This window comes from Triticum aestivum, chromosome 6B (assembly GCF_018294505.1).
Source record: "Triticum aestivum cultivar Chinese Spring chromosome 6B, IWGSC CS RefSeq v2.1, whole genome shotgun sequence".
In the NCBI taxonomy this organism is placed as follows: Eukaryota; Viridiplantae; Streptophyta; class Magnoliopsida; order Poales; family Poaceae; genus Triticum; species Triticum aestivum.
The window spans coordinates 161,298,866-161,303,950 of NC_057810.1; the positions used below are offsets into that span (position 1 = coordinate 161,298,866).

Consider the following 5,085-nt stretch of genomic DNA (forward strand, 5'->3'; position numbering starts at 1 on the left):
GTTTAACAACCGTGCCACCTTGTCTTTTTTCATTGTCGTGCTGAAATAGTAGAGGGATTGTGTAAAGTTGATGTGCATCAGGTTGACTATCATCGCCTTTGCGTTTACATGTCTACTCGCTCTGAGGCATGAACACTTGTTTATTCTTAGCCTAATATGGTTGTGACAGGATTGTTTACATAGGAAAATAGGGTTGTGACCGATCAAAAGAGAAAGTTGAAAAGTGGAGGTAGTCTCGAAGCTTCGCGAAGGAGAGTGGCGATGTAGCGGACGAGCTCGTGTGCTCTCGCTACGCCAACCAACGAAACAAGGACGCGTCGCACCGTGTATTGAATGTGAACGTATGGAGCAGGTCGGGGTACTTAGCGTCGAACAGTGACTCCACCGTTTGATATTAACGATCTGTTCCGTTCGTACAGGACGGGGGCTCCCGGTGCATTAACGATCCGTCACGCAAAACGGCGGGTTCCTAGCGGATAAGCATATATGGCAGCGCGGGTCCACCCACTCCACCCCAACGCCTATAGGGAAAAAAATCTATCCCATCAGCCGCCGCACGAGGCAAATCGCCTACATGGAAAAAATCCCTTTTGAAAAAAAAACTATCCCTTCGGATCCATGGCGATGGCGGAGGGCGGAGACCGGAGGCGATTGATTCTAGTTCTGGTCAGATCCGGTCGACAGGTACGTTTCATAGCTCCCGCATTTCGTGCATGCTGATTGCCGATGTGACTCGCCGCGCAACTTAGTACTCTGCTCCCTTCTTTGCATAGGTTTCCCCTGCCGGATCTTGGCGGCGGCGAGTCCCATACTTGATGCTGAAGCCACCCAAACTCTGGTTCGCACAACCGCCCAGTCCAAAATTGGTGATGTGGGCGCCGCGGTGGTCACACTACAGTTAGATTTGAACATCACTTGTGAGGGGCTGAGTTTGTCGGCGCCCAACTCAGAGGAGTCAATCGGGAAGGATGGTCCTCAGGCACCGGGCTGGACGAAGAGGTATATAAGAAGCACTTCTGCGGTGGTCACTCAATTATCCTTGATTTTTTAGTACACTGCCAGAAAAAACAGTGATGAATCATGGTAATCGATGTTGCTGTGCGGCGCCTGCATGTCGTGTAATCATAGTTAACAAAGCAAATTTTCTTTTGATTACGTGGTAGTGATTCCTTTGTGAATTACACAGGTCCGAGTGAGGCATACACCTCTTGAACGTCCACTTTGATGGCAGAATAAGTGACCTGGAGAAAACATTGACAGGTTGTGCATAGAAGAAGACTGACACTGTCGTAGTTCCTACAGTCGGAAACAACTTTGATTCGCTTGGAGAAGCATATGACTATCACAACATGTATTCCTGGGAACTTGGGTTTGGAATTAGGTACGGAAAAAGCAGACTGAACATTGAGAGAACAAACTGTATGCAGGAGATAGTCTGCGGTTGCTCAGTTAGTACTATTTTTGATTCACCGTTGGCATAACAAAACTGAGCTGATGTACCAGACTTATGCTTGTGCCAAGAAATAAAAAATCTGACACATTGTTATTCGTTACAAACATTTTGCAGGGTCCAAAGAAGAAGCAACACACGGTCTTGTTGATGTAGGTGCCCAGCGATGATACGGGCTCCGGTTAAAAGACAACGGCTAGTACATAAGCGAGCACAGGACATCCCACAATCACTCTCTTACAGGTAAGTATGGTGAGAAAGTATACTGGCCTTCACACAGACATATCGATATATATACACGTGAACTTGTTAAGCAGCTCCGTGAAAATAATATTAGCTTCGGCAAGGTGTACAGTATAATTTATACACTCGATTGCCATCATAAAACGTTCTCTTGGATATAGCTTTTCGGCGCCACCAAAAATTGCCTGTATTGGTGTCGACGATCACTCTTAAAATGAAAAGAATTGGCATTCAGAAGATACTTTTGAGGTGTGTTAAATTTATTAGACAGCCCGGTAGGATGAGGTGTTCTATTTTACTTGAGTAAGGATCTGGAGTATTAGTTGTGTTCTTGCATGCAGCACCTATTTTTAGCCTAGACTATTTATAGATTGAGAGTGACATTCACATGTGAATTACTTAATTCGATATGTTACACCTTAAGGACGTACTGAATTCAGTACTTTTACTTAATTTGGCTTATTGACTGACCTTGCATCAGTACTATATTTAGCATCTCAAGAACACTTGTGTAGTTTCTTGGTTTTAAACTTTTAATCAGCTTCCATCCACTTCAAATGTAGTTAATTGGCCTTAGTTTTATCAGCAGTCCATGGTTATTTGATAATTGTTAAGTCTTATAATTGAAGTAGCTTTTGTACAGCATCGCAGCTCTTGTCACACATGTTCGCTTGAAAAAGCCCTTTTTTTCCTTTGCCTCATATTGGCATAACCTGAACAGTTCACAAATAGTTCTCCTTGTTCTTGTTGTTTGCTAGTTCTTGCACATATATTAGATGACTTCTGAGCTGCCAACAAAGCCAATTTTTTTGTTGGTTATTTTCTTGGAGAATGGATAAGCTGCATTCATTTTGCCAAGTCTTTGCTTGCTTGTTCATGCAAAGATCTGTTTGCATGCTGCATTCATGCATGTCAAGACTTTGAATTCATTTATGTGTCTCTTCTCTTCACACGAATTAACTTCAACCCTTGTCACGGGTTTGACCTATGTAGTGTCCAGAAAAAAGATGCCTCACATTTGTCATGGGTTTGATCTGATGTTTGGTATATGAGGCCATGAACTGAGATTCCATTATTATTTTTTACTGCTGTTTCCTTTAATTTTTCGTTTCTTACAAGAATTTTAGTATTTGACACTATGTTTCAGTTCGCGATGATTAGAGAAGATGGTGGAGGAGGCTGCTAGGCTTGCCAACGTGATGAGAAAGGAACTAATTAACTCTTAGTTTACTTGAGCTTCTTGCAGAGTGAGTTCTGTTTTCGCGACTAGTTTTGCCACAATAAATCCAAGAATGAACATTGGGCCCACATGAAAGCCCATTTGTTGTTCCTGTAAAACATATTCCTTTTTTATCATTCACAGATTCTCCTTGGTTTGCTCTTCGAGTAGATCATTCTTTCTCATGCCGGAAAATTTAAATGCCTACTACTACCATATTTGTGAAATGTCTTAATGTTGTTGTGCTATATTTACGAAATATTATACATCAGATTGTGCTTAATACCGCTACAGTTGGAAAATGTTCGATGAGCAGTTTCACATATGACCAGTTTGAATGGTTATACTCAGCTGGGATTAACCAAATAGTTAATCAATAGCAGGGATTGCAGGGTTGCTAGGTTGACAAGTAGGGGATCAACCCAATCACTGGGTGGATTAATTCCACTAGGGGACTGGTTCCCCTATAACCAAACAAGACCTATGGTTGCCCTGCATCTGGTGGAACATTGTAACAAAGTGGACTTTGCCTTAAACGCGTTGGTAAGTTTCAGAAGTGGTGTTCATCGTCCTGCACAGTTGGCTTTTCCTGTAGGGTGAGTGCGGTTTCTGTTTTTTGGTTTGGACCTACATAAATTATGCTTTCAATCATATGGGCGGGGTTCTAACTTGTGGAGCCCATGTCATGAATTTCAGGTAGGACCGGTGATGAAAGCGAACACGCCATTGGAGCAGCATGCGAGTGAGGTGTACACTAGTGCCCATGTTAGAGAAGCTTGGCGAGATACTGTACGAAGCAGGGCAGTACAAGGTTGAACCAGTTTAGCAACGCGTGAAGTACCTAGTGCAGCGGCACCATCCGGAGAGGCTTGACAAAATGGTGCAAGGTGGTGTATGAGGTCACCGTTGATGGAGGGGTGATCGGTTTCTATGCGAGTGTGGCAACTTTGAGCACACGAAAATGTTGTTCTGTCATTCACTGAAGGTGCATAAAATTTGTTCAATTGCTTCATGCCTGTGGTGACGGTGTTTAATGGATCAACATGCGGCATCTCAATTAATGATGCTATTCTGGCGCAAGTCATGGATTTTATGGGAGTCACGGAATCACACCAGACAGGGGTGACATACCGAAGAAACTGAGGAGGTAGCTGAAATGCACCAACTGTGGTGTATGTTGGTCACCGTCGAAATACGTGTAGAAACCCAAGTATGGTGCTTCATGCAGTGCCTCCTACTGAAACAGCAATCCGGCTGGAGGGGGCAGTTAGGTAGTTAGCTTTGTTTCTAGTGTTGCATCCAATTTGTACAATTTGATGTTGTCTTGTGAGCTAGTAGGATTTTCCTAAACCTGTGTACATTTTACGTAACCGTGTGTCACACGGGAAATAAGCCACCCCTCGGTGTGGTGAAGTATTGTGAAAAATGATGATTTGTTAACAAGGCATGTTCCTATATCTACATTTTCTCTGATCACTTCCTATTGGTGCTGCATTAGCCGCTGCACATATTGCAACCATGCTGTCACAAGATGCTGTGCGAACATCGAATGAGTACTGGGCTAGCCGATGTGGCGTGGTCGATTTTTTTTACAAAGATTGTTATTACAAAAAAATTAAGAGAATGAATCTGTTGCCTCAGACGCGTTCTACCGGGAGGTGTCACTGCAGTCAATCCCATATTGGAGCAGCGTCAGGTTCATCCGAGTTTTTTTTAAAGAATATCATGCTTTATTGATCAAGGTCCATCTCAGTTTATTCCTAGTACTCATGCTTCAAATATGGTTGCGCAAGTAGAGTAATTTCCAACATTGCATCAACAACACGAAAGACATGGCCTTGATCGCTGGCTGGCTCGGCAGGGGTACTCACCACAGCTTGTGAATTTGTGCGAGTAGAAGTTAAAATAATCAGTCAGGCTGTATATGTTTTTATGTGAAATAATACTTTTCTCGTGTTTTCTGGTGATCGTGCAGGGGTACCGTTGACACGGTCAGCAACAGCACTCCTGGAATGACGCCGTGTGTACGGCTGCCGTTACGGTTTGTACCGTCACCGCGTCCAGGGAACGGCTGTCTGCTACGCACGCACGTCCAACTAACCCCTATACGGCCCAAGAAAAAGGACTTTAAAGGAACACAGCCGACAATACCTGACACAACCCATATCCCCAA

General features: G+C 43.6%; 1 long non-coding RNA gene across 6 annotated transcripts; it reads left to right on the forward strand.

The window, feature by feature from the left end:
- The first annotated feature begins 469 nt into the window (after positions 1-469).
- On the forward strand, positions 470-4,369 carry LOC123136330 (uncharacterized). 6 transcript variants are annotated; one of them, XR_006466784.1, is made up of 7 exons: positions 470-684; positions 774-999; positions 1,187-1,381; positions 1,568-1,693; positions 2,841-2,940; positions 3,296-3,508; positions 3,609-4,369. It is a non-coding gene; the product is annotated as an uncharacterized lncRNA (long non-coding RNA). The 6 variants fall into 6 exon arrangements; XR_006466786.1 differs by having other exon boundaries at positions 1,568-2,940; positions 3,293-3,508; XR_006466782.1 differs by having other exon boundaries at positions 1,568-2,940.
- The last annotated feature ends 716 nt before the right edge of the window (positions 4,370-5,085 follow it).